Below are 22,702 nucleotides of genomic sequence, written 5' to 3' on the forward strand. Positions count from 1 at the left end.
ACCAAACTGGAGCAAGGTTCCAAAAGCAGAACAGGGCTGAGACAAATGCTTGCCCAAGGAGATTAAGAGGTTTCTCTCTAAATTGCTGTCTTTCCCTGCCCTTAGTCACCCTTCATGAACCTGTCAGTCCTGAAGTTAGCAGAACTCTTTAGAACCTTTTTTTTTTTTGGTTGCACCACACAGCTTGGGAACCCCCTGTAGCTCAGATGATAAAGAATCTGCCTGCAATGCAGGAGACCTGGGTGTAACCCCTGGGTCAGGAAGATCCCCTGGAGAAGGGAATAGCAACCCACTCCAGTATTCTTGCCTGGAAAATCCCATGGACAGATGAGCCTGGCGGGCTACAATCCATGGGGTCACAAAGAATTCGACGTGACTGAGAATGTACAAACACACACTGCAAAGGAAGAAAAAAATCTCAAATTCCATTTTTTAAGTAAATGTGATACAAATCGATAGAGCCGATAAAGATTGTGCAAAGAAGAAAATCAAAGACCAATATTGCTAATGAATGGGTGCAGATATACTTAAAAAAGAAAAAAGCACATGAGCCTACTCTCACAGGGCTTAGAGAGATATAGAATCACACAGGAAGTGGTATTAGCATGTCTGTAGCATCCATACAGCAGGAGATGCAGCTGTTGAAAATAATTTTCCTAAGAGGTTGTTAATTTTACAAAAAGCAGATCATAAAATAGAATTACAGTCTTTCATTTTTTAAATAAAAAGTATATCTATAGTCAAAGAAAAAAATGTCTGGAAGGATATATCCCAAAATCTATGATGTCAGTGTTCATCAGCCAAAGGACACCAGGAACACATGTGTAGTGGGGTTTATGGGGAGTGAGGGGCATCTCCAGAAGAAGCTGCTAGAAAGGAATTAGTATCAAGTTTCATCTTGTGGTCTTTGCCTTGGGGGATGGTTCAAGCAGGCGGGGCTTTGCTCTGGACTGGATGCTGCTGGGAAGTGGGGGTGATTTTATGACTTGATGTCTTAATAATTCACATCAAGATGAATGGAATGAGGTTATAATTGGTAATAACAAAACAAAAACAGCAGGGACTTCCGCAGTGGTCCAGTGGCTAAGACTGCACACTCCCAATGCAAGAAACACAATCCCTGGTCAGGGAGCTAGATCCCACATGCCACAGTTAAGGAGCCCACATACCACAATGAAGATGGAAGATCCCACGTGCCGCGACCGAGACCCGGCACAGCTAAATAAATGAATATTACAGAAACAAAAACAACAGTAACCTGTAAGCCAGAATAGGGGGGTGCTTGGTTATTTTTGTGGTTTGGATGATGCTTTTGTTTCTGTCTCGTGCAGACACGAGTACAGAGTGGTTTTTTCCTTGAACTTCACAGTGGCAGTGGCCTTGGCTACTGTGGGTATTCTGTGGAGCTGGATATACTCAATAAGAGAATGGCAGGCAACATTCTTTGTCCACAAGACCAAGGCCCCGGCTGTGAGAGTGTTGCCAGCTTCGGCCATCAGGGGCTGGTTTGCTGCTTTGCTCTTTCTTAACGGTGTATCTTAATGCTCTGCGTGTTGGGGTTAAGAGCGATTTTCATTTTCTACTTCATATTTTGGAAAATGTTTTTGTTTTTTTTTAAATCATGTATTACATTTATCTTTATAAAAATAGCTCTTTTCTTTCTGAGTTAAAAAAAAAAAAGAAAAACCCAGCTATATAAGAAAACGCTAAACTGGGTAAACCCAACATTTGGTGGGAGAGGTAGACAGCCCCACTGGATGCCCAGAACAAGAGTCACACAGCTGTTCACAACATGTCCTGCTGCGAAACTTCACTCAGACACATCCTCAGGAGGCAGGCTGGGTGTGCCAGGGTTAGAGTTTAGATTGGAGGGAAATTGAGGTTGCTCAAGACTTCACTCCAGGGGCCAGGTGGTGAGAAACACGGTTGGCTTCACCACTGGGTGGAGGTCACCTGGACACCTTGGACACCTGCTTAGAGGCGCTGCCAGGCCAGAGGCGGTCACATGGCCTAGAGCTCTAGCTCTCAGCTTGGCCTGTGCTTCAGAATCACTTGGGTCAGTTGATACCCTCCCCACCTCCAGGGCTCAGCCACCCTGACCAGTTGAATCAGGATCCCTGGGGAGCAGGGCCTAAGTGAGCATTTCTTGGCTCTCCAGGAGATTCCTCCAACTAAACCCTGCTCCTCTGACCCTGGTTTCATTCTCCTTCTTTAGTCTCTACCCTTATCTTTTCCACTCCCTTCACCTCTACTGAAGCTCAAATCTTCACTTCTCTCCCCTAAATCATTCCTGTTCTGAAACTGATCTTTGTAAAAAAAAAAAAAAGAAAAAATTAAAAAATCATCGAGGTCACTGGTTCTCAGCTCTGGCAGGGTATTTGAATCGCCAGGGGAGACTGAAAAAGCATTCCCAGTGCCTGGCCCCTCCCTTAAGAGTTTCTGATTCCATCAGCCTGGGGTGGAGCCCAGGCACTGGTATTTTTCTTAAGTTTCCCAGGGAATTCTGTTGGGCAGTCAGGGCTGAGAACCACTGCTGTAGGTACTTTTACTCCCCAGCCCAGCAGGCGCCAAGTGACGGAGCTAACCCTGGAAACTGAGGCAGAAGAGTCTTTAGGGTCCCTCTAGGGGAGTCTGCCACAAAGAGGAGGGGCCCTTCTCCACAGCTTTGCTGGAGATCACCACGCAGCTCTGTTTGCATCTGGGCAACCACGTGGGGGTGTTGGGGGAGGAATTCAGCAGCTACAGTGATAGCACCCAATGATGAGGTGGTCCCTGGCAGAGAAGGACTGGAGAAAGAGAAGGGAGAAAAAGAAAGGAACTATGTCCTAGCTGATGTCCTGAATCCCTTGAGGGGAACTTATAGAGGGCTGGCTCCCCCTGGAGTAAGGGGGCGGGGGGGGCGTGGTCAGAAGCTGGGGAAACAGGGTGGATCTCAATGAACACTTGACTGTTAAGAGCTCTGAACCTGGGAGGCCTATGATGGATGCTGTGGGGTCCCACCCAGATCTCCTTGCAGGGCCTAGGCACTTCACCCCCAGCTGCAGGAAGCCTGTCTGCTGACTGCTCACAGTTCAGTCCTTCCCCAGGAATTGCCCTCTGATGAAGGCAGCTGCCAGGTGCAAGGCTGTGCCTTCTCCCCCAGGGCAGTCTGCACACAATGGCTAGTCAACAAGAAGGGACACCAAGACCCGGGCCCTTCACCTCCTTTGAGGACACCGCAGCAGCAGAGCTCCCCAGGGGATTAGCTGACGTGTCTGATGTGAGCGCATCCCAGTGCAGCCTGGTCTCTGCCTGATCCTGCTTCCCTCATACCCCTTGCAGCGCTCTCTGGCTTTCTCCCCATAGGCCTCCCCACGTGCAAATTCCCAAGTCTGTTTCCAGGGTGCCTGACCTACAAGAAAGGCCCTTAATTTATGTATGTGGGTCCAGAGAGGAATGAAGTTGGGTTGTGTTACAGCTGCTTTGGGGACCTCATGGAACATTTGTAGGTTCAAAGAACATAAAAACTGCAAATCTGATCAGATATGGGCTCTGCTTACAATTCCTCTGTGACTCCCTACCATCTCTGGGATAATTTGAGAGCTCTTTTGCAATCCAGCCTGACCACCACCGTGGGTACCTCCTCCTCTTCCTGGCTCTCCAGGCAAGGAAAACTGTGATAAAATACATGTAAGATAAAATTTATCATCTTAACCATTTGAAAGTGTACAGTCAGTGGCATTTAGTATATGCACAGTGCTGCATAACCATCATCCTATCTAGCTCCAGAAGATTTTCACCACTCCCAAAAGAACCCCCTATCTATTAAGCAGTCACTCTTCTTTATCTTCTCCTCCCAGCCCCTGTGTGCATGTGTGTGTGTGTGCTAAGTCACTTCTGTCGTGTCTGACCCCTTGTGACCCTATGAACTGTAGCTGCCAGACTCCTCTGTCCATGAGATTCTCCAGGCAAGAATACTGGAGTGGGTTGCCATGCTCTCCTCCAGGGGATCTTCCTTGGACCAGGGAAGGGAAGCCCCCTAGCCCCTGGCAGCCATCAATTTATTTTCTGCCTCCACGAATTTGCCTACTGTGGATATTTTCTTTAAATAGAACCATACTATGTGTGGCCTTTTGTTTCGCTTCTTTCACTTATAGTGTTCATCCATGTCATAGCATGCATCAGAACTCCATCCTTTTATGATTGAATAATATTCCATTTGAAATAACATTCCAAATATATCACATTTTGTTTACCCATTCATCAGTCAATGGACATGTGGGTTGTTTACAGCTTTTTGGCTTTAGTGCTGATATGAACATTTGTGTACAAGTTTTTGCTTGAACATCTGTACTTAATTCTCTTGAATATCTATCTATATACATATATTAAAATTGCTAGGTTATATGGTAACTCTCTGTTTAACTTTTTGAGGAACTGCTAGACTGTTTTCCATAGCGGCTGCCCCATTTTACATTCCCATGAGCAATGTATGAGGGTTCCAATTTCTCCATATCCTTGCCAGCCCTTGTTGCTTTCTGGGTTTTGGATTGTAGCCATCTTCGTGGGTGTGAAGTGGTATCTCATGGTGGCTTTGACTTGCTCAGTACATGGTTTTTACCCCCTACCGTGTGGCAGGCACTGGCGATCCTACAGAGAACACAACTAAGGCTCTGCTTTGGTGGAAGTTCCATCCTGGAGGGGGGAATGACACAGGAGAATGGAATTAGAAGACTTAACCGTGTTCGGTGGGACAGTAGAACCACTGGGCTGCAGCTGGAAGAACAGGGAAGCGAGCTCTTTGGGCTGCTTCTGCCTCTCCTTGCCCTGGTGGGTGGAGCAGAGTTTGCAAATGCGAAGGCTCTGGGGGCACTGGACACGGCCAGAGGAGGGAACCACAGGGGTGAGCGCACATGCATTTGTGTGTGTTTTGGGGGGTTGGTGCGATGACAAACTAGGGGGTACCAGTCCTGCCTCCAGGGGCGGATGCTGCTTTAGCACTGGTTTCTTACTGGTGAACAGAACTGGGCCTGGCCACGCTCTGGATCAAAATAAGATTTTAACATGAAATCTATACTTTTTTACATGATGGCACTTTAAAAACATTGTCTGGGGCCCATTTTGGTGAACTGCCCACCAGTCTGATTCTGACAGGGATGTGTTTCTTAGAGGCAGAGCCTCATTCATAGAGGCAGCATCTCTGGGCCACCCCGCCACCCCCACCCTGCGACCTGGGAATCTGCCTTCTAACCTAGCCTCCTCTCTGCCCCACTCTCTCCCAGCCACCCAGCCAAGCCCGCACCCCCAGGCAGCCTGAGGCAGCTGGAGTTTGACAACCACCAAGGGATGTTGTAAGGAAAGCCGTGGAGGGCTGGGCAGGCAGGATCACGTCCGCTGTTTGTGCAGGCACTGGAACGCCCGTGGCCTGGGCCCAGCTTCTCAGGGCAAACAGCCGGCCAGAGTACATATTTCCGTGTGCCGGGAACAGGGGCGTGGCGGACACGGCCCTGCAGGGGGAGAACGTTCCCTTCCCGGCCTCCCTCTGGCTGTCCGCAGCCCTACGTGGTTGGATGCCCGGGCCGGTGGCTTTTACCCCAGTGGGCAGTAGCCCCTGCCCGATGCCTATGGCATTCTGGTGAACTCTCTCTGTATGGACGCCTTTGCGGAGGTGGCACCAATAGAAATGTCAAGTTCGAGAAGAAGGCAGCTGCAGGCCTAGGGACATGATGGGTGTGAGGCAATATGTTTGTCGGTCGCTTGCTTCACTGTCACAACTGCAGTTAAAACAAGCAGTTCTCTGGTAGGGGTGTTGGTTTCACAAAACCGCAGGCTCCTTTTCAACAGCTGTGAACCGCCTGGCCGCTGCGCGGTGACGTGTGCACATGGTGACTCTTCCGATGTCGCCCTGACACCGCAGGGTTTGCCAGGTGACCCGAGTGGTCAGTGGGATTAGCGTTCGTCTGATATTCATAGGTTCCAGAACAACAAACGCCTTCCTCCCCTTTCCATGTCCCCCTCAGCTCACTAGTAACCAGACATATGGAAGCAGCAGATACGGAAGAAGAGAGAAATCTTGGGGTCGTCTTTATAGGGATAATCATCAAAGGAACCCATTCCGCTCACCCCACCAACCCCCAAATGCTCGTTTACATATTGTAGCTAAAGAAGGAACTTTGGTTGATTTCCCCAACAGGAAATAACAGAGAACAAATTAATAAGCTATGTTTCTATGTACATTTCTATCCCTAAAGGGTCCATTTAAGCAGCATCTTCTGCCTAGATTACTCTCAGCAAATAATTTTAGTTGTTAAGAACTGTAATCAACATAAAGTATAACTGCTGTAAAACTATATAGTAGTCTTAATACCTATAATAAAATATCACACTTAGTAGAGATTATGGGTGCTAAGAGCAAGAGCCAACGTTTACCGAGCTCTTACCACAGACTGGGTTCAGTCCGAAGTGCTTTACTTGGATTATCTCAATCTTTACAACCTTGTGAGATTTAGTCCTCAAAACCACTCAACCAGGGAAATAATACCACCATTTTACAGATGGGGAACCTGGAGTCTTAGGGCTTGTATGTGCTAGGTGTTTTACAGGGTTCCTGTCATATCATCGCTAAGCTGATCCTGTGAGACTCCCCTCCCAATAGGAAAAGTATCATTTTCTTTTTAATGGATGAGGGAAGAGTCCAGGGCAGGTTAACTATACCCATGGTCACACAGCAGGTGTATTAGGTAGAGGAGACTGGGTTTGAACCCAGGGATGTAGCTCCAGAACCCACCCTTTAACCTCTAAGTTACCTCAGGCTGTGAAACAGTTTTGACACCCAGAACACACCCTGTGTTCTGTGTCAGTGTTTGTAGAGGGGAAAAAGCTGGAAACCACCCAAATGTCCCTCAGTGGGGGAAGGTCACCCCAGTTAGGTTGCAAACATTCTAGATGGTACAAGTAGATATCAAAAGGACTGCTCCTTTTAATAACCACACGTAAAGTGGATCTTATATGTGCTGATGTGGAACAGCATACATGATTAATAAAGTAAAAAAGGCTAGCTAGTTCTTAACTAATATGCATAGCATAATACCACTTAAAAATATGGGGCTACATTATATTGTATCAATCAGAGCCACACTCTTACTGGATAATTCGAGGAGAGCTTAATAAAAGGACTACTTACAGAGCTGTGGGCAGCATACAGTGAGATCACCAGGCTGCAGTATCCTGGGCAGTATAACACTGGGGGCTCTATCACTGCGTGCTGGAACCCCGAGACAGAACAGTGTGGAGGGGTCACCCCACAGGAACTGAGAGTCACCCACTCTGACAGCCAGGGAGGGAAAAGGCAAACCAACTCCCTGACCTCACTCTCTTCCCACCAGTCTCCACCTGCTATTCCTCTTTTGCCAAACCCACCTGGAAGCCAGAAGGTCATTGCTGGGGGGTCAGCCTCCTGGGGCAGGTGGAGGACAGGTGCAGAAGTGTGGCGAGGGGACCTGGAGGGCCGGTGAAAAGTTGCCAGCACGTTAAGACTTCTGTGCATATTTGTAAATGCTTCAGAAAAGGATCTGAGAGGACGCACATCAAATTGTTCGGGAGGTTTCCTCGGGGTGGCAGGATACGGGAGGATTTCCACCTTTTGCTTTAAGGTCTGTATTGTTTGAGTTACCACAAAAAAGAGCCATGGTTTGGGTGAGACGACAGCATCAGCCCTGGTTCTTTTCCTGTTTCTAGATCACACCACTGCTGAGGAATGGTGGGAGAAGTGCAATTTCCAAAGAGGACGTGCCTTTGTGTATCCCGTCCCACGTGCTTTTCTAACAGTGTGACCTTGACCCTCCTCCATGGGGAGGGGGAGTGTGTTTCATCCCCCTGGACCTGGGTGGACCGTTGAAATTCTCTTCATCAATCGAGTGCTGAGGAGGTGATGTGTGACTTTCAAGATAAGATCATAGAAGGCAATGCGACTTCCATTTGTCTCTCAGGAGGTGTCCCCTCGAGCCGTGAGCCAATGTGGAAGAAGTCCGGTGTCCTGAAGCTGCCAGGCTGGGGAGGCCACGTGGAGAGGCCTCAGAGCAGTGCCGAGGAGACCCCACTGTGACCGCCCCCACCCAGGCGGACTGTGAGCGTGGGGGCCTTAGAGATGACCCTGCCGCGGCCGTGGTGGGACCACGAGCCCGTGAGAGAACCCCTGCCAGAGTCGCCGGGTCCAGCAGCCCCCAGATTCCTGAGTCTCAGAAGCTGAGAGAGAACCAACAAACACCATTGTCAAGCTAAGTTTGGGGGTCATTTGTTATCCAGGAATAGTCCCATTCAAGCTGGGAGGAAGGGTGAGGACTCATTTGCAGCAGGCCTGCTGATGGACTGTGGAGCCTGCTGGTGTAGAATAAAGAGGGCTCACGGACTCCCACCGGCTCCTCCCCTCGACCCGGGAATCAGGGCATTCTGTCCTTCATGTTCATGCGTCCTCTCCCAGCCTGTCGCGGGGCCCTTATTTTGACCACTGTCCATGCTTGACCTCCCCTTCCCTTCTCTGCTCCCCCGATCCCATTTCCTTCCAGAGCAACCTGTCTGCTCTTTGTAGTTTCCCTCTGCCCCACCCGGCTGCCCTGGGAGCCCCCAGAGGATCTTGGCCACCGTGTTTTGGGGGCTGGATTTGTAGACTTTTCTCACTCCCATCGGTTGGGCTGCGGATATGGGGCACTTGGGTTCAGAAAAAGACTCTCTCTGCTGCTTCTTAGAACTGGCACCTCCCATGGCTCTGAGCAAGAATTGGAATAGTAGAGACCACTCTCTGATAGATCCTCAGGCCTTGCCTGGAGCAAGGTCTGAGTCAGCGGGCTAACTGGCCCTTTCTGGAGGCTTCCAGCTTCGGAGCACAGAGAGAGGGCGCTGAGGCTAACTCCCTCTGTGTGTGGAGGAAATTGGGCTGAAATCAGGCTGCAGTAGATGAGAGTTAGTCCAGCTTCCAGGAAAAGAGGGACTAAAGACCCAGAAGGGGAGTCCTGTCACCCGTCTTCTGAGCCTCATCTGCACCCCACCTCTATATGACTGGGGTGTGGGAGCACAAGCCAGCACAGACCTTTTTGCCTGTTTGATCTGAAGAGGCAGGAAAAATATAGGAGGAACCATATTACTGAGGTTTGGGGTTGTTGGTTTTTTTTTTTGATGAATGGAAATATCTTTTTTTTAATTGATTGTTGGAGGATAATTGCTTTGCAATGTTGTGTTGGTTTCTGCCATGCAACGTGAATCAGCCATTAGTATACATACATCCCCCGTTTTGAACCTCCCTTCCCCATCATCACTGGGTTTTAATCCTGGCTTGCCAAGCTCTGTGACTCTGGGCAGGTTCCTCAGTGACTCTGTGTGTAAGATGGGGACAGTAATAATTCTTTCCTCATGGAGTTGTTGGGAGAAATAGCAGTTAAGGTATAGCAGGCTTAGACAGGGCCTGATGACAGTAAACGCTGTACAAAATTACCTCTTATTACTTTTACTGGAGGTGGATTTTCTGTTACTTAGCCAGTAGAGTCTTGATCAAGACAAAAGCCTTCCCTACTTGCCTCTGGGTTAAAATGTTCCCAAGTACCCATGCGTCCCAGGAGCAGGAAATTACCAAGCCAGATGGGTGTACCAGGAAATGCCAGTCAAGCACTTGCCCTCTGCCTTGCTGTGCTGCCTGCCATTCATAGCTGGACTGTCCTCTTCCCACACCTGGAGAGGGTGAAGTCGGCATAGCTCTTCTTCCTGCCCTATGGCCTACTCAGGCTATTTACAGACTTCTTCCTCTGATTTGGAAACCAGCTGCCTTCCTTCCTGGGTGTTTGCCTGGGTTGCAGTCTGGCCCTGCCTGGGTGTCTGTACCCACAGGAAACCAGATGTGTAGCTGGCATACAGAGGAGTGAGCAGAAAATGCAGTCTCTCAGAATGTCTGTTCCAGTTTCTGTCTAACTCTATCAGCTTATCCTGTTATTCACCTCTATTAAATACTTGTGCTCATCACCACCCAGGTAACTAGATTACAGGCAGAAGGGGACTTTTGGAAAGAGAGAAAAATGAAAGGAAATTCAATTCAGTGGGGATTTGCTGGGCAGCTAGTGTGTGCACATCCTTGTAAGGAGGGGTTGGAAACCACGGAGGCAGTGACTGATCCACTGTCCTTAGGATAACCTTCCTCTACTCCTAGCTCACCTCTGACTTCCAGGAGGGGCTCAGGGTTTTCTGCTGGGCCTGGGGCACGCTGAGAGCAAGGTTGGGGAGCAAGCAAAAATGACGGGCAAATGCCAAGGCTGAGGTGGCAAACTCGGGAGAAGTCTGGACAGTTGTGCTCAGATCTGAATTATGGCCTGGGAGCTCCAGCCCAGCTCAAATAGGTTGGATTGAAACAGCAGAACAAGGGCTAAGCTTTCAATGTGTGGTGTAGAGATGCTGCAAGGGCTAATAGGCTCAAGTAGGAGCTGGGCCCAAGGGACCCTGGCAGAAGACACTGTCTGGGCAGACTGGCCCTCCTTAAAATATTCTGAAATGCCTAGAATACAGGGAGATTCCTGACCCTTGAGAATCAATAGCTCCTGGGACTACAGTGTCAAAAGTTGATCTTTCCAAACCCCGTGAGACAGCGGGAAGAGGAAGACTGGTGCTGTTTCAGTGATGCTGAAGGTGAGTAGGGCTGTCTGTAGGGATCTGAATGCTTGTGGGCTACAGGGCTGGGTGGGGGCTGGGACAGGGATTGATACTCGCTTAGCAGTTTCCAAAATCTGGCTCATAACAAAAAGGGGGGTGAAATGAGTAAAGGCCACTTTACTTTGCTTGCTATCATCAGTTAAATATATGGTTTGGGCTAGTTTATTTACTTTTGGCTGTGCTGGATCTTTGTTGCCGCATGCAGGTTTCTCTAATTGCAGGGAGTTGGGGCTACTGTCTAGTTCTGGTGCACAGGCTTCTCATTTGCCGTGGCTTCTCTCGTTGTGGAGCACAGGCTCCAGGGCTTCAGTAGCTGTGGTGCATGGGCCTAGCTGCTCCAGGGCATGTGGGATCTTCTGGGACCAGGGACTGAACCCCTGCGTTGATAGGTAGACTGCTAACCACTGAACCACCAGCAAAGCCCTGGGTTAATTTATCTTGAAGGTGCCTTTCACCATTCATTTATTCATCATGAATCATGAAAATTCAATCATTATTCATTCACCTGTCAGGTCATTTTTATAACGCAGGAATGCAATTTTGCTCTGACAATCTATGGATCTGTGTGTGGTCATTTATTTATTAAAATAAATGTGTGCCCACTTGTGTGCCCACTGTGTGCCAGGCACTGTCCTAGGTGCTGAGAAGAGGCCCAAGTCCCTGCGCTCCTGGGGCTTGCTCACTGGAGAGAGATGGACTAGCAGGAATCCAATACACAAGTGAGATCATTTCAAGTAGCGTTACAAGTGCTCTGAAGAAAGTCTTGGGGGATGTGCTGGAGGGGGTGGGTGGGTAGTGGCTAATGACAACCATATCTTCTATACCTCTACCTGTCTTCATGGATGAGTAAGAAGGAGGCTAGAACACCCAGACCTCTGCTAAGTGGAACTTTCAGGCTAGTCAAAGTGTGAACTGGGCCAGGAGATGTGAGAACCCATTTGTGCTGCTCCACCAAGGTGGTGACAGGTTATTATTTATCACAATAAATCCCCAAAGCATGAAGTGCTTGGCTGGTTCTGGAGGCTGGCAGCTGTCACAAGGGTTGTGCTACCAAAAAAACGTGTATTGCGAGTCAGTACGGGGTTATAAGCCCTTCTGAAAACATTTGGGTAACTTTAAAAAAAAAATCTATTTTATTTTTAAAAAGGCAAGATATGTATACAGTACTAGATTTGAAAGATAAAACAGAACACATTGCAAAGTCAGTCACCCTCTGGTCTCTGGCCCATCCCGCTCAGCCCACCACCCTCGGTTCCGGTAACCTCGAGGGGTCTGTGTGGCTCCCATGCTGGTCCGTGAGCTTCTTAGGTACTTGCTTGTGGATGGATGCTCCTGAAAATGTACAGTCCTCGACCTTCCCCTCTGCCAAAATATATGCCTGCATCTGGAGTAAAGGCCCAGAAGACAACTCCAGAGAACCCCTTTAGTAGGCTCTTGGAGGGAGGGGAATAGAAGCAGGTCCTGTCTGAGGCAGGTGGATGCCGGAGTGGCTGAGAGCATGGGTCTGGAGCCAGCAGACCCGGGCACACATCCTGACTCTGCCTCCTTCTCGCTGAATGACTTGAGCAAGTGAAGGAATCTTCCCGAGCCCAGGCTCCTCCTTCATAAGCTGGGGATAATCCTTACTCCACTGAGATGTGAGGATTATATGAGCTAAGGCAAGTAGGCATTTGGCCCCATACTTGGCATAGAGCTGAGTGATAAAAAGCAGCTGCTGTAATTATCATGGAGTGGGTTCCAGGTACCCCTAGAGCCCACATTTGTATGCAGACAAACTCAGGTCACAGGAGCTCTTGTCAGGGCATGGAAGTCACAGATCACCTGCAATATATGTGCATGTGCATGCATATGCTTGTGTGTTGGGGCTGGAAGTTGAAGTTCAGTTCTGCTGGCTTTGCTTTGGTGGGTCCCAGGTTCTAACCCTAGTCTAACCGCCCACCCACTGTCTGGTTTTGTGCATCTCGCCTGGCATCTCTGGGCCTGTCTGTTAGATGACAGGACCAGTTTTGAGCATCCTTAGGCAGATCTGTGCCAGGACTCTCTGCTCAGGATGGTACGCTGGGTAAGTGCCCTCATGGCTGTGGCCTTCAGGGACATCACCCACACTGGATAGAGCCTGGCCCACTGGTGTGAGGAACATGGGCTCTGACTGCCTTCTCAGTGTTCCCTCTTCTCCAGTGTTTTCTGAAATGTTTTCTCTTCCCGACTCAGTTCCTGGCAATGGGTCTACATTTCCCTAGGCCCTGGCTTAGTGAGGGGAAGTTTCCGAGAGCTCAGGCCAGGCTGGGCTCTGAAGGAAGTGGAGTCAGCGGGGTGTGGGGATCAATCGGACTCAGACTCACGAGGGACAGGAACAAACACGCCTCGCTGGCACTCGTGGGCGGGCGAGACAAAAGCCACTGCGGCAATTCATTGACCATACCTGTCATCCTGCAGCTGGGCCCCAGGCCGCTGTTGTCAAGAACAGGGCGGGTTGCTATGAAAATAAACCCTCTGCAGCTGGCAGCTGTGTGCGGCCGGCCCAGCTGTGCTCGCAGGCAGGCAGCGCAGACCTGCACTCTTGTTTGACAGAGCCTGCGCTCTCGTCAGGGCGGTGAAGAGGAAACATCCTGGCAGGCACAGAAAACTCCACACAGCCTCCAGGAGAAGGAGCACTGCAGGGAGCCACCTATTTCAGCTGACGTGACAGGAAGCTGCTGGAAGGAGCTTTATTGTGACTGCTCTGGCAGGGTGAGCCTCACTGGGGGATCTGGGGACACAGAACGAAGAACTTCCTCATTCTCCAGTGATTTCCACGTCCAAGTGAGAGTTCCGAAGGCAAGGAAGCACCTCAGTGGCCTGTCCTACGTGCTGCGGCCAGTCTGTGTCCAGGCCTCATCTCTTCGCGCAGACGGGAAGCCATAGAGGGCAGGAAGCAAAACAATATGATAATACCTCTTGGTAGCAAACCTCATCCTCCGCCCTAGCCCTCACGATAAGAGACTGTGGATAGATGTCTGTTCTTAGGGACGATGGAGAAGCTGGAGCATGACCCATGGCCATGCTAAGGCCACACTTCTCCAGAAGACGGGGAGCAGAAGCCTCCTGTCTGCCCCTCTGCACCACCTCCCTCTTTCTCCCAGTGACCAGACAGCTCGGACCAAGCATCTTCCCCGACCCCCTCAGCCCTGTCCCCAAGCCCCCAGGGAGACACAGTGAGTCTCTGCCCACCCAGGCTCTCGCTGCCGGCCGTGGCGGCTGAAATCTGAGGGAGCCCTGTGAGAGATGTAAAGCCCTTCTGGATGCCTCTGAGCTTCCACGTAGCTCTTGTTCCAGGGCTGTTGTCCCTCCTTAAATTTTCCTTCTGGGAGGAAGACCCTCCTGGAAAGGCCCCTCAGAGTCCCAGAGGAGGTAGTGAATTCTTTCAGCTCTGGTATATCTGAAAAATTCTATTTCATCTTTGTGTTTTAAATATATTTTATCTGACAATAGGCTGACAGTTTTTTGGGGTTTTTTTTTTCCCTTTCACCATCTTCTGACCTGTGTTTCCAACAAGAAGTCTACTGATATTACTGTCTTTGTTTCTCTGTGAGTAAAAATGGCTGTTTGGAAATGGCTGGCTAGTGGTAACGTGAACTATTTCTGATCCTGTGTGAGCTCTGCAGTTGTTCTGACTGATCCATTTTAGTGTTTGTTTTTTCCCCAGACCTTAGATAGTTTTCATACCTGCCTCCACAGATCAATACTCAAGTAAAGACCTGAGGGAGACCTTCCTCAGGGCTCCAGAATGTTCTTTCTGTGTAACTCTCCCTTTTCCAGTATTCTGCCCCACAGTTCCAGTCACACGGGCCTCCCCAAGCCTGAACGCTGTTTTCTTAGCTCAGGAAAAATCCCAGGCTCTGTTTGGGTACCCATTCTGTGTTTTGTAGACAGAAAATCCTCTTTAAGCAGTAAGCTAAGAAAGCTGCAGGGCTCACCTTGTTTGTTTCTCTATGCTAGCTGTTATCCAGGACTTAATGCCATTGTCCCATATGTTTTGTTCAAGTTCTTAGTTGTTTAAGGCAGGAGGATAAATCCACCACGGCTGGAAGCAGAAGCCCTTGATCTGTTTCTCTGGAGTGTGCTAAGAGGTGTAGATTTATTCTGTGAGAATAGGAGATGCAGATAATCTGTGCCAGCGCATCAGAAAGACATGTGCCTCTGCGGGATTGATAGAGATGCGACATTTATGTACCCCAGCCATTGCCATTTTGCATAGCAGTTGCTAATAAGGGATAACACATGGAACATATCATGAAATGTCACTGAATATAACATGTATTGAAATATATTAATAAACCACTTATTATGTATAGTCACTTCTGTTTCCATATCTTATGGCCACCCTGGTTCAAAAACTCCTAGAAACTGACTTTAAAAGAAACAAGTCACAACCTAAGTGAAAACTAGGCAAAGTATATGAACAAACAGTTGACAGAAAGGAAATACAAATGGCTCATAAATACATGACAATACTTCTCAACTACGTTCATAATAAGAGAATGCAATTGAAAACTATGAGATACCATTTTCACCCATTAGGCTGGCAAAAATCCAAAAGCTTGATCATATACTCTGCTGGCAATTCTGGGGAAACACGCAGGCTCACTCATTGCTGGTGCTTCTATAAATTGGTACAACTCTTATAGAGGGCCTATGTTCTCTGCTGCAGCCATCCCTCCTTCGGAGTCTGTCCTACAGAAATCTCTGCACAGATGGGGAATAACGAAGCCTATTCTCTGAGATGGTGTCTCAGATAAAAAGAGGTTGGGAAAACTCAAGTGTCCATCAGCAGGGGATTAGTTAAATAAATTCTGGTATATTCACACAAGCAAATATTATGCAAACATCAAAACAGACAATGCTGTTTTCTGTGTATTGTAAAGATCTCGAATATATTAAGTGGGGAAAAGAAAAAAAAAACAAAGTGTAAAACAGTATCTATAGAACTGAGTAAAAAAGAACAGAAGTAATAATATTCATTTTATGTTGTAAAAAAAACCCAAAAAACTGGAAAAATACACCAAATCTAATAATAAAAGGTTAGCTGTCAGTGGTGGGAACAAGGCTTTCCTCTGAACACTTTTTTAATACTTTTTATTTTTAACCATGAAAATGCATTTTCTATTAAAATTTAAATTAAAACCTGCTTCTGGGCTATCTCCTCCCTTCTATCCCCACCACCACTGCCAGAGGTCCTTATTAAATCTTGCTGAAAGTAGGAAAAGGGCCTCCTGGCTGTTTGCTCTGCCCCTGTCCAGCTCTGGCCCCTTTAAGTGGACCTGGGGCTCCTGCAGTTCCTTCTAAGAGTGCATGAAATGCTGCTGGGAGCCCACCTAGCTCCAAAATTGGTTCTGCTCACTTCCTGTTTGCAGCCCTGCTACTCTTAGCTTTTCCTTCTTCCCAGGCTATACTCCCCTCCCAGCTTCCCCTCTGGGCCTCCATCCTTGACAACCAGCCCTCTGGCCTGATGACTCAGTTTGGGAGCTGCTGGCCTGACCCTCAGCACATCTCCAGATACCAGTCCTGGAGTCTGCTGTCTGACTGTTGAGACCCCTTGGCCCTCAAGCTCACATTAGCTCTGGGCTTCTCTGCCTGCCCAACTGACAGGGGAGGGTCTTGATCATCAGAGCACAGTTGCTCCCCAACACTGTACACATCTCCACATTACTGCTGCATGCTGGTCACAAGGCACAGCTCCCTACCTGGCTCTCCATTTCTCACTGTGTCTGAGAATGGTCTACACCTGAGCCACAGGAACCAGACTCGCCTCCTCTCCAGCCACTGCCTGACACCTACACCATACCCCAGTCATGCTGGACTAAATTCTTCAAAGCTGGCAAGTGCTTTCCTACCTCCACTCTTTGCTCTTCTTGCTCCTGGAATGCCCTTCTTTGGCTAGGAAGTTTCATCTGTTTCCAGTACCTCTGTGCATGAATGCGTGTGTATGACTTGTATTTCCCTGCGCGCTCACTGTGCCAGTCAGTACAGAAGAAGTATAGTCACACTGTTTTCTAGCAGCAGTTCTAATTACTGTCTCTCTTGCTTTGTTTTGAGCTCCCTGAGTGCAGGAACTGTGCATCGATAAGACCCTAAATCTAGACAACCACGAGGGGCAGAAATTTAATTCAAACTCCTGGAGAGACCTACTAGGAAGGAAGGACTTGGGGTAAAGAGCCGATGACCATGGTTGGCTCAGGCTGGGTCTGGTGGAAGCCCGGGATTGATCCACTAGGCTGGGATGTCAGAGAGGCGACCACAGGAACCAAAACGATGCAGGTGGGGGCAGAGGAGGGGAGAGAAAGTTCTCAGAAGGAGGGAAGAGGCGTAGGGTGTGGCTTCCGGGCAGACGAAAGGGCAGGTGTCCATTACTCCTACTCTGGCACTGGGCTCCCACCAGGTGTGTCTCCTCCCTGTCTGAGTCTCATCCATGACTCATTCCAACTCTTGCCTTGTCATTCAGCTTCCCAAATTTCAAGCCCTCTTCTCACCTGTGCGGGGTGTCGGCTATTTTGCCTGTCTAGAATCCCTTGCAGCCCCACCTGGTTTTAATGAATGGTCCCCTTTTCTTTTCCTTTCGGGAACTAGGCCCTTTGACCTGAGCTGCCAATCACAGGCCCCGCCCTCCAGGGATGGCACTGTGGCCCAAGCTAAGCCAATCAGTTCTCTCCTGAGAATGGGCATCCTGGGGGAGGCACTCAGAGATGCCGCATTGACCCCTGTCTAGAGACCTCTAGAGTTCTCATTGGGATCTCCAGGATGAGAACTGCCCAGTTCTTATCCTTCCTGCGGGCAGCTGTTCCTTTCATTTGGGAGCCTGCTTCAGGAGATGGTTCCAGATTTCTCCAACAGATGTGATCACATCCTACCTCTGAGCATTTTGTTCAGCTCTGCCTTTTAGTATTTGTCACTGACTTGCATATAATTATGTGCCAACTCAGCTCCATTCATTCAACCTGTGTTCACCATTATTCACACACTGATTATATATGCCCGATACATTCCTCTGTTCAAGTTAGAATTGTATTTTGTAGCTTGGAATCCCCCAAAACCTGAACAAATACACTACCTGAGGCCCAGCAGAGCCGGGAGAAGGGCTGCTGCCACCATGCGCCCACCCTGTGCTCTAGCCGTCATCATGCATGACCCCGTCCCAGTGCTGGATCGCCAGGAGGCCATCCTTGAGCTGTGCTGCCCACTGCTGTCCCTGCGTGTTTGTCCCGCCTCTCGGCTCCACCGTGAGCAGCAGAGTACAGACACTGTAACTTTTACTCTCAGCCCCTAGGGGAGAGCTGAGCTCAGGCTGTGCAATCCATCCATAGCTTCCTTCAGCTTATTTCCATGCTGGCCACCACTGACCCTTCCACCCAGAGAATCCCCTACTTCCATCAGGGCAGAACAGACGGACAAATACTCGACTGGGACCATTCTTTCCCAGAAGCCTTCATGGACTTTCCCTTGGCTACCAAGGTCCAACCCCCCACAGTGGGCCAGTGGGGCCCCTCCGCAGTTGTACTAGTCCCCCGGGTAGAGTAGTTCCTTCTATGGGTTGAGAGAATCTGTTCCAGGCCTCTCTCCTTGCTTCTGATGTTGTGCTGGCAATCCTTGGTATTGCTTGGCTTGTGGACACATCATCCCAATCTCTACTTTCATCCCTTTTTTTGGCCATACTATGAGGCATGTGGGATCTTAGTTCCCTGACCAGGAATCAAACCCATGCCTCCTGCAACGGAAGTGTGGATTCCTCACCACTGGACCAATAGGGAAGTCCCTCTGCCTTCATCTTCAGGTGGTGTTCTTCCTGTGTGCTGATCTGTCTCTGTCCAAATCTCCTTTTTTTGGAAGGACACCAGTCATGTTGGAATAACCTCATCTTATCTTGGTCATCTGCAAAGACTCTATTCCCAAATAAGGTCACATTCACAGGTACTGGCAGTTAGGGCCTCTTATCTTTTGAGGACACAATTCAATTCATAATACCAGCATATTCCATGCACACTCTTCTACCACCATTCCCCAGCATGCTTCTGTGTCCCTCCGACCCCCCAGCTGTGAGCACACTCTGCACTTGGGTCTTGACTTGCCTGTTCCCTCAGCTGACTCCCTCCCTCCCTTCTCACTATACTGAGACCCAGCCAGGCCTGAGGTTTAGACCGAACCCCACTTCCCCTGCCCTCAGAAAAAGCTTTCCTGATTTCCTGCCCATATGTGACCACCTCCTGCTCCAAACTCCTCAAGTTTTTGTTCAGATCCCTCGTCTAGTATTTGTCATAATCTGTCTCCTGAATTGTTATTTGCCTATTTATTCATTTACTCTACACTTGTTCAATATTAGTCAACATTTTTTGAGCATGTTATGCATACCAGTCACTCTGCTAGGCTCTGGAAACTCAAAGGTTAAACAGAAAACTGACTCTTTAGAAGTTCCTACATGGGGCAATTAGCATGAACAGCAGTCACACCAGAATGAGGTATGGACCAGCACTGCCAGGTGAGCAAAGGGCAGAGGGAACTCTGAGTTACAAGGCCATTAATTAATTGCATCTTAAGGTACAGTGAGTCTTTCACTTCCTAGGTGATCTTAGAGGCTGTTTGGCAAGGCCATAGGTGTGGAGTCAGGCAGCACAGGTTTTGAACCCAGCCCTGCCACTTAGAGTTACCTGTAACTAACCATGCCAGCTTCAATAATGTCATCCATAAAATGGGGTGCTAACACTACAGACCACATGAGGCTGCTCTGAGCACTTAGGAGTGACATATAAAATGCTTAGCATGGCACCTGGTACTTAGTAGGTCCTCAGTCAGCATCATTTGGCTCCCCTGGTGGCTCACATGGCAAAGAATCTGCCTGCAATGCAGGAGACCCAGGTTCAATCCCTGGGTCGGGAAGATCCCCTGGAGAACGGCAACCCACTCCAGTACTCTTGCCCGGAGAATTCCATGGATGGAGGAGCCTGGTGGGCTACAGTTCATGGGGTCACAAAGAGTCGGACACGACTGAGTGACTAACACACACAAACATCAATTATTCATGATGCTTGATCTCGACGGCTTAATGCCTTTGGAGGTAGGGGTGGGAAGGGAGGAAGAACGTCGAACATTACATGCAAAGGCATCAGGGCAGGCAGCACCGTGGCATCCTCAGTGAGGGTGAAGGGTGGTGTAGGGAGCACATGGAGAAGAAGACAGAAAGAGGGTAGGGCAAGGTAGAGAACCCAGTCTCCCTCGGGGCAAAGGTGGAGTCTTTCTCACTCTGTACACTGTACCATGGGCAAGCTCACAATCCCTTAATTTCAATGTTTATTAAAATGAACAGTGGTTGGATCCAACCCTCTCCAGGGCTATATTCACTTTTCAACTGAGAAACCATGAGCCAGCAAAAAAAAAGAAAAAAACCTTCCACAAGTTTAGCCCAGAGAGATGCGTTTGGAACAGAGAGCTGCATACAGAGGCAGGCTCCTGGGGCTGCTGTCCAGCAGTGGGGGAGCCTGGGCGCCCGGGTCCCCTGGGGGCCTAGACCCTCCACCTGCCTTCATGCCCTGTTCACGCCCTCACGGGATCTGAGCAGATTGGACAAGGAATGGGAAGCTGTATGAGAAGCAACTGTGCCACTGGACCCTGTTCTGGAATTCAGGCTCCTGCTCTGGTGGGGTTAGCTGAGGACACGTGGGAATCTGTCTCCTGGTTTTCCAGTTTTTGCTCTCTTTGCTTATCCTCCTTCTCAGGCCTCTTAACAATACCATATAGCCAAGACAGGTGAGTCAAAAGTCCCCGGGGCCAATGGCAAACAGCAATTATCCTCCGAGTCATGTGCTGCTGACACCTGCACACCCAGAGGTCTCATCCTGCAACACTCAAGCTGCTTTCTAACCACACCCCCTTCCAACCAGACAGATTCACCTCTGCCAAGGTCACAGGATTTGCTAGAGGTCAGAGAGCACGTTCTCCAGCAGGCAGGAAGGCTCTGAGACCAAGCCACTCACACCCTGCCCTGGGTGACGCGGTGAACTTTCAGGTGTTTGCTTCAAAACAAAGATACATACGAACAGGTCTTCAATCCTGATTTTAAAAAAAGAAAGAAAGAAAGAAATCCCACTAAAACTTGAACTTGCCGTGCAGTGTTTCCTGGTTTTTTATTCAGCAGGGCCCAGAACACCTTTGTGCCACATAATAACAATCCAAGTAACCAACAATTCCATAAGCACAGGGGTGCCAGCATTTTCCCAAGTGCCATCCTCTAGTGAGGAGAAGGGGATGACAGAGGATGAGATGGTTGGATGGCATCATCGACTCAATGGACATTAGTGTGAGCCAATGCTGGGAGATAGTGAAGGGCAGGGAAGCCTAACATTCTGAGGTCCATGGGGTCACAGAGTCGGACGCAACTGAGCGACTGAACAACTCTCTAGGCTGCTCAAGGGCAGCCCTGCCCCCGACCATGCTAAGCTGGGCTGCCTGCTCTGTTGCCAATTGTGCCTTCTTCTACTAAAAGTGAACGTGAAAGTAACTCGGTCGTGTCCGACTCTGGGACCCCAAGGACTATACAGTCCATGGAATTCTCCAGGCAAGAATACTAGAGTGGGTAACTGTTCCCTTCGCTAGGGAATCTTCCTAACCCAGGGATCGAACCCAGGTCTCCCGCATTGCAAGTGGATTCTTTACCATCTGAGCCGCCTAATGTCAAAACCCCAGCTCAAGAACAAGCTAGGAAAAGAAGTTTTGCTCTTAGAGACTGAGGACCTGGATTCTCGCCTCCCCTGGGCCAAGTAATTAGCTCTGTGATCTTGGCCAAATTATTTAGCTGCTCAGAACTTTAGTTCCTTTCACTGTTGAGTGGACTTAAATCATTCCTGTTGGGTTCAGCTCGTGGTGCAGGTGTGAGGACCAAACAGGAATAATATGTGGGAGAAGCTCCGTGAATGGGAAGAGCTTACACATGGCAGCTTTGTCACTAGTAGCATGAACTCCCGCTGGCCTCCCTGGCTAAGGAATGGGGTGCCCCTGAGATGGGAGAGTGAGCTGGGGGAACTCTAGTCTTCTAAACAGAATCCCCGGCAATCCCAGTCCAGGCGTCCCAATGGATGGGCTTTTGTGTGCTGGATGGGGAGGCTGGAGTACTGAGGTCAGATCTGAATTCCCATCACTCCTCTGCCCCTTAGTAGTGATAACTGCGAAGCCCTTACTCTCGCATAAACTCCGCTTGTCACCTGTAGTAGGGGGCAGGTGTATATGGTAGGTTGGGCTTGTAGAGGTTCTCAATGCAGGCTACAGACTGGAGCCACCTGTGGGACTTTTAATAAATTCTGCTGCTGCCCAGGACCCAACCCACACCAATGAACGCAGACCTTGGGCGGGGTGGGGCCCCAACTGCTGTTGTTTTTGCAGCTCCCCAGGTGATTCCTGAGGGCAACCAGTAGGGAGGGTCTGTGGGCTGCAGGGTAGAATGTATCCACTGCCAATGCTGGGTCTGATGCCCCAGGCTGGCCCCTCCTCAGCCGTGCCTCCCTCCCTTCCACCCAGTCCCTCCGAAGCTCTGCTCGGCCGATAGTTGAGCAGGGCAAGAGGGAACCTGCAGCGGAGGCCAGTTTTGCACCACCCCCAGCCCAGCCCAGCCAGCTGATGGCGATGCACAGATCCTGTAGAAATAGGCTCCTGACCCGGTCTCCTCTGCTGTTCTTTCTTCCTTCCCCATCTCAACAACAGTGCAATCGCTCTCCCCTCTCTACCTGCCCCCACATCCTCTCTCCTCTCATTCACTGCACATTTCTTGAGGACTTGCTGCATGTCAAACACCGTGGGAAGCGTTAAGAGTTTCAGACCCAGATAAGGTACTGGGATCCCTGCCATGAGGCAGAGCCAGTGAGGGAGATGGGTGGAGACTGGGGGAGCGCAGGGATCCAGGAGTCAAGCAGAGCTGGTTCCAGTCTGAATCCACAGAATGGCCCTGTTCATGTCACTTAGCCTCTCCGTGGGCCTTAGCTATTTAATCTACAAAATGGGGCTACTCTTCCGCTCC

General features: G+C 49.5%; 2 long non-coding RNA genes across 2 annotated transcripts in view; one reads left to right on the forward strand and one right to left on the reverse strand.

Annotated features, from left to right (window-relative positions):
- Window positions 1-11,670, forward strand: part of LOC110145210 (uncharacterized) — a 29,428-nt gene extending 17,758 nt beyond the window's left edge. The window contains exon 7 of the long non-coding RNA XR_011491507.1: window positions 7,717-11,670. This is a non-coding gene — a long non-coding RNA (uncharacterized lncRNA). The remainder of the gene's footprint in view (window positions 1-7,716) is intronic.
- A 1,692-nt stretch (window positions 11,671-13,362) lies between these two features.
- Window positions 13,363-18,716, reverse strand: LOC139038478 (uncharacterized). Its single transcript, XR_011491510.1, has 2 exons — window positions 14,625-18,716; window positions 13,363-13,548 (listed from the first exon to the last, which is right to left on the reverse strand). It is a non-coding gene; the product is annotated as an uncharacterized lncRNA (long non-coding RNA).
- Window positions 18,717-22,702: the final 3,986 nt, after the last annotated feature.

This window comes from Odocoileus virginianus, chromosome 15 (genome assembly GCF_023699985.2).
Source record: "Odocoileus virginianus isolate 20LAN1187 ecotype Illinois chromosome 15, Ovbor_1.2, whole genome shotgun sequence".
In the NCBI taxonomy this organism is placed as follows: Eukaryota; Metazoa; Chordata; class Mammalia; order Artiodactyla; family Cervidae; genus Odocoileus; species Odocoileus virginianus.